Raw genomic sequence first — 9,590 nt, 5'->3', positions numbered from 1 at the left:
AAGGCTGTTCCCCAAATGTCATGGTTTAACTACACTGCTAACCTTATGCTTAACCTTAACCTTAAAAAGAAAAGTTATAGACTGGATCTGGATCTACATAAGCTGTGTGAGTGATCGTAAATATGAATATTATTGGATGAGCTTGAGGGGATTTGATGAAGGAAAACCTTTGCGTTTCCAAGTATTGTGTCTGAATAGCTGAATTGGGGAATTATTGAACATGATGAGGGAGGTAAGTGAAGTTCTGTTATTTTTCAGTTGTGTTTATCTTGAGTTGAGCACATTTAGTGGCCAGATGAGGACTGTGTAACATTCCTTTGCTGTTTTCTTATTCACATTTGACATTTTCTTAGAATTTAGAGAATTGGACAATTAAATATTGTTTCATATTTGTATAGCAGTTGCAATCACATGGCAAGCTGCCAGTGACTTTCTATTGGACTTACTATATATTCTCATGTGACGTTCTTCTTCTTTTTTTCTCCTCGTCTCATCCTGTTGTCTTGTTGTTAGTGCCCTCTAGTGGGAGGATCTGTTTTTTTCCCCCAGCTTTGAGTTGTGTCTTGTCTCAACTAATCTCTCCTCAATTCCTTGCATCTTCTCTCCCCGCCTCCTTATCAACTCTATTGGAGGGGAAGGTCCAAGGTCCCTCCCCTCTGATCTTCTTCAAAGGTTTTTGAGAAGAAGGGAGGGACAACAGTATGGGAGGAATTGCAGGAAGATGAATTGAGATGGAGATTTTTTGTTTAGATCAGTGATTTTTCAAGGAAGAGAGGAACTAAGGATTCATTTTTTGAGTATTAGAACATAGACTTCATGTCGTCCCCTCCCATCTGTCCCCAGGATCTGCAGAGCGGAGGTGGAGAAATGGTCCAGTCTGAAGTGCCAGGAGCCTGAGCTCATGCGAGAGGAGGTCCACATGTTTGACCTGGGCTGCTTCCTGTCCCACATCTCTGACACCCTGTTCACCATGACCCAGAAGCCCTGCCCTGGAGCCAATGACCGACACAACAGTGTTAACATTAACATAGTTAACATTAACTCTCCCCATAGGTTATCTGTACTGTACATCAAATTCAATTCCTAGGCAATTTATTTCAGTACACTTATATCTGACAGAAATTATCTCTCATTCCTAAGTGATCCAAATGAACCTATTTGTGCAACTACCACACCACATGGTCCACTGTATTTACCTGTGGACAGGTAAACGACCTATCTACCTACCTAGTCTAGTATACTTAAAGGAACTAACTGTCTACAGATGCCTTGGCCGAGGGCCACAACAGTGAGTGATGAAAGCTATGCATAGTCCCTCTCAATACACTGTCTATGATATGTAACTGAATCCTTACGAAAGTGAAAATTCTTTAGTGACATAAATAACAGAAAACTCCACTTGCTATTTATCCAACCTATGATCATGTGAGAATAATGCAGGAAAGACACCGCCCTACAAATAAGGAACTTCAAATGAATAAATGAGGCTGAAAATGTAGACAGAGGCACACACCCATCTCTCTCTCTCCCCCCAACCTCTGCCTCCCCCCTCTCTCTCTTCTCTCTCTCTCCCCCCAACCTCTGTCTCCCCACTCTCTCTCTTCTCTCTGTCTCCCCTCCCTCTCTCTTCTCTCTCTGTCCCCCCTCTCTCTCTTCTCTCTCTCTCCCCCCAACCTCTCTCTCTTCTCTCTCTCCCCCCTCTCTCTCTTCTCTCTCTCCGCACTCTCTCTCTTCTCTCTCTCCCCACTCTCTCTCCCCCCTCTCTCTCCCCCCAACCTCTGCCTCCCCACTCTCTCTCTTCTCTATCTCTCCCCCTCTCTCTCTTCTCTCTCTCTCCCCCTCCCTCTCTTCTCTCTCTCCCCCCTCCCTCTCTCTTCTCTCTCTCTCTCCCCCCAACCTCTGTCTCCCCACTCTCTCTCTTCTCTCTCTCCCCCCTCCCTCTCTTCTCTCTCTCCCCCCTCCCTCTCTCTTCTCTCTCTCTCTCCCCCCAACCTCTGTCTCCCCACTCTCTCTCTTCTCTCTCTCTCTCCCCCAACCTCTGTCTCCCCACTCTCTCTCTTCTCTCTCTCTCCCCTCCCTCTCTTCTCTCTCTCCCCCTCCCTCTCTCTTCTCTCTCTCCCCCCAACCTCTGCCTCCCCACTCTCTCTCTTCTCTATCTCTCCCCTCTCTCTCTCTTCTCTCTCTCTCCCCCCTCTCTCTCTCTCTCCCTTCTCTCTCTCTCTCTCTCTCTCTCTCTCCCCCTCTCTCTTCTCTCTCTCTCCCCTCCCTCTCTCTTCTCTCTCTCTCTCCCCCAACCCCCTCTCTCTCTTCTCTCTCTCTCCCTCTCCCTCTCTCTTCTCTCTCTCCCTCCCCCAACCCTTCTCTCTCTCTTCTCTCTTCTCTCTCTACCCTCTCTCTCTCCCCCTCTCTCTCTCCCCCTCTCTCTCTCTTCTCTCTCTCGCTCTCTCTCTCTCCCCTCTCTCTCTCTCTCTCTCTCTCTCTCTCTCTCTCTCTCTCTCTCTCTCTTCTCTCTCTCTCTCTCTCTCTTCTCTCTCTCTCTCTCTCTCTCTCCCTCTCTCTCTCTCTCTCTCTCTCTCTCTCTCTCTCTCTCTCTCTCTCTCTCTCTCTCTCTCTCTCTCTCTCTCTCTCTCTCTCTCTCTCTCTCTCCCCCTCTCTCTCTCTCTCCCCCTCTCTCTTCTCCCTCCCCCTCCCTCTCCCTCTCTCTCTTCTCTCTCTCTCTCTCTCTCTCTCTCTCTCTCTCTCTCTCTCTCTCTCTCTATGTAATATTTGTGTTTTCCCTCCTCAGTGTGTACCAGCAACGTTGACAAGATCCAGCCAGGTCTCACCTCACTGCAGCCGAATCTGGACCACTTCATGGATATCCCAGGTACAATCACCTCACTGCAGCCCAATCTGGACGACTTCATGGATATCCCAGGTACAATCACCTCACTGCAGCACAATCTGGACCACTTCATGGATATCCCAGGTACATTCACCTCACATCTTGTGAATTTGGCTGTAATACTCTCGACTCTCCGTGCAACGTTAAGAGTAAAAATCCAAATGCAACACGGAGCTGTGCACATATTGCAGCACAGGTGTCATGGAAGATAAACTTATCAACGCCTTACATAAATGATGATGTTGATGATTCCTGCTAAAGACATAGAATGCTCGACACAGGGGACAGATACAGTTATTATAATGTGTACGGGGTTGATGGGGGTGCTGGTCCATGGATGTTTTGCCGGTAGACGGATGTTAAATTCTAAGGAAGAGAAACAATAAATTATTCTTTATCAGTGTATTTACTGTTGATTAGGCTTATGTTCTCAGTTGAAGAGCGTTAAAGTTACTAGAATAGATGAATACCATGTACAGTATCACAGTGTGTATCCAACGACACCACCAGGTAAACAAGTAGTTACTAGATTAGATGAATACCATGTACTGTATCACAGTAGCCAGGTAAGCATTACATGCATCTTCAGTCTATGTTGTTGAGTCAGGTATTCCCCTGAGTCTATGTCGTTGAGTCAGGTATTATGTCTATGTTGTTGAGTAAGGTATTCCCCTGGGTCTGTGTTGTTGAGTCAGGTATTATGTCTATGTTGTTGAGTCAGGTATTCCCCTGAGTCTATGTTGTTGAGTCAGGTATTACCCTGGGTCTATGTTGTTGAGTCAGGTATTCCCCTGAGTCTGTGTTGTTGAGTCAGGTATTCTGTCTGTGTTGTTGAGTCAGGTATTCCTCTGAGTCTGTGTTGTTGAGTCAGGTATTCTGTCTATGTTGTTGAGTCAGGTATTCCCCTGAGTCTGTGTTGTTGAGTCAGGTATTCTGTCTGTGTTGTTGAGTCAGGTATTCTGTCTATGTTGTTGAGTCAGGTATTCCCCTGAGTCTGTGTTGTTGAGTCAGGTATTCTGTCTATGTTGTTGAGTCAGGTATTCCCCTGAGTCTGTGTTGTTGAGTCAGGTATTCTGTCTGTGTTGTTGAGTCAGGTATTCCTCTGGGTCTGTGTTGTTGAGTGTTCACTTCCGGCGCCGACAGAGATGGCCGCCTCGCTTCGCGTTCCTAGGAAACTATGCAGTTTTTTGTTTTTTTTACGTGTTATTTCTTACATTAGTACCCCAGGTCATCTTAGGTTTCATTACATACAGTCGAGAAGAACTACTGAATATAAGATCCGCGTCAACTCACCATCAGTACGACCAAGAATATGTTTTCCGCGACGCGGATCCTGTGTTCTGCCTTACAAACAGGACAAGGGAATGGATCGCATGCAGCGACCCCCCAAAAAAACGACTTCGTAAAAGAGGGAAACGTAGCGGTCTTCTGGTCAGACTCAGGACACGGGCACATCGCGCACCACTACCTAGCATTCTTCTTGCCAATGTCCAGTCTCTTGACAACAAGGTTGATGAAATCCGAGCAAGGGTAGCATTCCAGAGGGACATCAGAGACTGTAACGTCCTCTGCTTCACCGAAACATGGCTCACTGGGAAGACGCTATCCGGGGCGGTGCAACCAACGGGTTTCTCCACGCATCGCGCCGACAGAAACAAACATCTTTCTGGTAAGAAGAGTGGCGGGGGCATATGCCTCATGACTAACGAGACATGGTGTGATGAAAGAAACATACAGGAACTCAAATCCTTCTGTTCACCTGATTTAGAATTCCTCACAATCAAATGTAGACCGCATTATCTACCAAGAGAATTCTCCTCGATTATAATCACAGCCGTATATATCCCCCCCCAAGCAGACACATCGATGGCTCTGAACAAACTTTATTTAACTCTTTGCAAACTGGAAACCATTCATTGTAGCTGGGGATTTTAACAAAGCTAATCTGAAAACAAGACTCCCTAAATTTTATCAGCATATCGATTGCGCAACCAGGGGTGGTAAAACCTTGGATCATTGTTACTCTAACTTCCGCGACGCATATAAGGCCCTGCCCCGCCCCCCTTTCGGAAAAACTGACCACGACTCCATTTTGTTGATCCCTGCCTACAGACAGAAACTTAAAAAAGAGGCTCCCACGCTGAGGTCTGTCCAACGCTGGTCCGACCAAGCTGACTCCACACTCCAAGACTGCTTCCATCACGTGGACTGGGACATGTTTCGTATTGCGTCAGATAAAAATATTGACGAATACGCTGATTCGGTGTGCGAGTTCATTAGAACGTGCGTTGAATAATAATAATAATATATGCCATTTAGCGTTGAAGATGTCGTTCCCATAGCAACGATAAAAACATTCCCTAACCAGAAACCGTGGATTGATGGCAGCATTCGCGTGAAACTGAAAGCGCAAACCACTGCTTTTAATCAGGGCAAGGTGACCGGAAACATGACCGAATATAAACAATGCAGCTATTCCCTCCACAAGGCTATTAAACAAGCTAAGCGTCAGTACAGAGACAAACTAGAATCTCAATTCAACGGCTCAGACACAAGAGGCATGTGGCAGGGTCTACAGTCAATCACGGACTACAAGAAGAAACCCAGCCCAGTCACGGACCAGGATGTCTTGCTCCCAGGCAGACTAAATAACTTTTTTGCCCGCTTTGAGGACAATACAGTGCCACTGACACGGCCTGCAACGAAAACACGTCTCTCCTTCACTGCAGCCGAGGTGAGTAAGACATTTAAACGTGTTAACCCTCGCAAGGCTGCAGGCCCAGACGGCATCCCCAGCCGCGCCCTCAGAGCATGCGCAGACCAGCTGGCCGGTGTGTTTACGGACATATTCAATCAATCCCTATACCAGTCTGCTGTTCCCACATGCTTCAAGAGGGCCACCATTGTTCCTGTTCCCAAGAAAGCTAATGTAACTGAGCTAAACGACTACCGCCCCGTAGCACTCACTTCCGTCATCATGAAGTGCTTTGAGAGACTAGTCAAGGACCATATCACCTCTACCCTACCTGACACCCTAGACCAACTCCAATTTGCTTACCGCCCAAATAGGTCCACAGACGACGCAATCTCAACCACACTGCACACTGCCCTAACCCACCTGGACAAGAGGAATACCTATGTGAGAATGCTGTTCATTGACTACAGCTCGGCATTCAATACCATAGTACCCTCCAAGCTCGTCATCAAGCTCGAGACCCTGGGTCTCGACCCGCCCTGTGCAACTGGGTACTGGACTTCCTGACGGGCCGCCCCAGGTGGTGAGGGTAGGCAACAACATCTCCTCCCCGCTGATCCTCAACACGGGGGCCCCACAAGGGTGCGTTCTGAGCCCTCTCCTGTACTCCCTGTTCACCCACGACTGCGTGGCCACGCACGCCTCCAACTCATTCATCAAGTTTGCGGACGACACAACAGTGGTAGGCTTGATTACCAACAACGACGAGACGGCCTACAGAGAGGAGGTCAGGGCCCTCGGAGTGTGGTGTCAGGAAAATAACCTCACACTCAACGTCAACAAAACTAAGGAGATGATTGTGGACAGACAAACTGAATTGGTCCACTCACACTGACAGCGTCGTGAAGAAGGCGCAGCAGCGCCTCTTCAACCTCAGGAGGCTGAAGAAATTCGGCTTGTCACCAAAAGCACTCACAAACTTCTACAGATGCACAATCGAGAGCATCCTGGCGGGCTGTATCACCGCCTGGTACGGCAACTGCTCCGCCCTCAACCGTAAGGCTCTCCAGAGGGTAGTGAGGTCTGCACAACGCATCACCGGGGGCAAACTACCTGCCCTCCAGGACACCTACACCACCCGATGTTACAGGAAGGCCATAAAGATCAAGGACATCAACCACCCGAGCCACTGCCTGTTCACCCTGGTATCATCCTCAAGGCCATCAGACTGTTAAACAGCCACCACTAACATTGAGTGGCTGCTGCCAACACACTGTCATTGACACTGACCCAACTCCAGCCACTTTAATAATGGGAATTGATGGGAAATGATGTAAATATATCACTAGCCACTTTAAACAATGCTACCTTATATAATGTTACTTACCCTACATTATTCATCTCATATGCATATGTATATACTGCACTCTATATCATCGACTGCATCCTTATGTAATACATGTATCACTAGCCACTTTAACTATGCCACTTTGTTTACTTTGTCTACATACTCATCTCATATGTATGTACTGTACTCGATACCATCTACTGTATGCTGTCCTGTACCATCACTCATTCATATATCCTTATGTACATATTCATTATCCCCTTACACTGTGTATAAGACAGTAGTTTTGGAATTGTTAGTTAGATTACTTGTTGGTTATCACTGCATTGTCGGAACTAGAAGCACAAGAATTTAGCTACACTCGCATTAACATCTGCTAACCATGTGTATGTGACAAATAACATTTGATTTTATTTGATTTGAGTCAGGTATTCCCCTGGGTCTGTGTTGTTGAGTCAGGTATTACCCTGGGTCTGTGTTGTTGAGTCAGGTATTCCCCTGAGTCTATGTTGTTGAGTCAGGTATTCCCCTGAGTCTGTGTTGTTGAGTCAGGTATTCTGTCTATGTTGTTGAGTCAGGTATTCCCCTGGGTCTGTGTTGTTGAGTCAGGTATTCCACTGGGTCTGTGTTGTTGAGTCAGGTATTACCCTGGGTCTGTGTTGTTGAGTCAGGTATTCCCCTGAGTCTATGTTGTTGAGTCAGGTATTCCCCTGAGTCTGTGTTGTTGAGTCAGGTATTCTGTCTATGTTGTTGAGTCAGGTATTCCCCTGGGTCTGTGTTGTTGAGTCAGGTATTCCCCTGGGTCTGCGTTGTTGAGTCAGGTATTACCCTGGGTCTGTGTTGTTGAGTCAGGTATTCTGTCTATGTTGTTGAGTCAGGTATTCCCCTGGGTCTGTGTTGTTGAGTCAGGTATTCCCCTGGGTCTGTGTTGTTGAGTCAGGTATTACCCTGGGTCTGTGTTGTTGAGTCAGGTATTCCCCTGAGTCTATGTTGTTGAGTCAGGTATTCTGTCTATGTTGTTGAGTCAGGTATTCCCTGAGTCTGTGTTATTGAGTCAGGTATTCTGTCTATGTTGTTGAGTCAGGTATTCCCCTGGGTCTGTGTTGTTGAGTCAGGTATTCCCCTGGGTCTGTGTTGTTGAGTCAGGTATTCTGTCTATGTTGTTGAGTCAGGTATTCTCCTGGGTCTGTGTTGTTGAGTCAGGTATTCCCCTGGGTCTGTGTTGTTGAGTCAGGTATTACCCTGGGTCTGTGTTGTTGAGTCAGGTATTCCCCTGAGTCTATGTTGTTGAGTCAGGTATTCTGTCTATGTTGTTGAGTCAGGTATTCCCTGAGTCTGTGTTGTTGAGTCAGGTATTCCCTGGGTCTGCGTTGTTGAATCAGGTATTCTGTCTATGTTGTTGAGTCAGGTATTCCCCGAGTCTGTGTTGTTGAGTCAGGTATTCCCCTGAGTCTGTGTTGTTGAGTCAGGTATTCTGTCTGTTGTTGAGTCAGGTACTCCCCTGAGTCTGTGTTGTTGAGTCAGGTATTCTCCTGGGCTTGTGTTGTTGAGTCAGGTATTCCCCTGGGTCTGTGTTGTTGAGTCAGGTATTCCCCTGGGTCTGTGTTGTTGAGTCAGGTATTCCCCTGAGTCTGTGTTGTTGAGTCAGGTATTCCCCTGGGTCTGTGTTGTTGAGACAGGTATTCACCTGAGTCTATGTTGTTGAGTCAGGTATTCCCCTGGGCCTGTGTTGTTGAGTCAGGTATTCCCCTGGGCCTGTGTTGTTGAGTCAGGTATTACCCTGGGTCTGTGTTGTTGAGTCAGGTATTCTGTCTATGTTGTTGAGTCAGGTATTCCCCTGGGTCTGTGTTGTTGAGTCAGGTATTCCCCTGGGTCTGTGTTGTTGAGTCAGGTATTACCCTGGGTCTGTGTTGTTGAGTCAGGTATTCCCCTGAGTCTATGTTGTTGAGTCAGGTATTCTGTCTATGTTGTTGAGTCAGGTATTCCCCTGAGTCTGTGTTGTTGAGTCAGGTATTCCCCTGGGTCTGCGTTGTTGAATCAGGTATTCTGTCTATGTTGTTGAGTCAGGTATTCCCCCGAGTCTGTGTTGTTGAGTCAGGTATTCCCCTGAGTCTGTGTTGTTGAGTCAGGTATTCTGTCTGTTGTTGAGTCAGGTACTCCCCTGAGTCTGTGTTGTTGATTCAGGTATTCTCCTGGGCTTGTGTTGTTGAGTCAGGTATTCCCTGGGTCTGTGTTGTTGAGTCAGGTATTCCCTGGGTCTGTGTTGTTGAGTCAGGTATTCCCCTGAGTCTGTGTTGTTGAGTCAGGTATTCCCTGGGTCTGTGTTGTTGAGACAGGTATTCACCTGAGTCTATGTTGTTGAGTCAGGTATTCCCTGGGCCTGTGTTGTTGAGTCAGGTATTCCCCTGGGCCTGTGTTGTTGAGTCAGGTATTACCCTGGGTCTGTGTTGTTGAGTCAGGTATTCTGTCTATGTTGTTGAGTCAGGTATTCCCCTGGGTCTGTGTTGTTGAGTCAGGTATTCCCCTGGGTCTGTGTTGTTGAGTCAGGTATTACCCTGGGTCTGTGTTGTTGAGTCAGGTATTCCCCTGAGTCTATGTTGTTGAGTCAGGTATTCTGTCTATGTTGTTGAGTCAGGTATTCCCCTGAGTCTGTGTTATTGAGT

The sequence above is a fragment of the Oncorhynchus keta genome, chromosome 11, assembly GCF_023373465.1.
Source record: "Oncorhynchus keta strain PuntledgeMale-10-30-2019 chromosome 11, Oket_V2, whole genome shotgun sequence".
NCBI classification, from domain to species: Eukaryota; Metazoa; Chordata; class Actinopteri; order Salmoniformes; family Salmonidae; genus Oncorhynchus; species Oncorhynchus keta.
The sequence above is the reverse complement of the archived record's forward strand: the minus strand, read 5'-3'. Positions refer to the sequence as shown.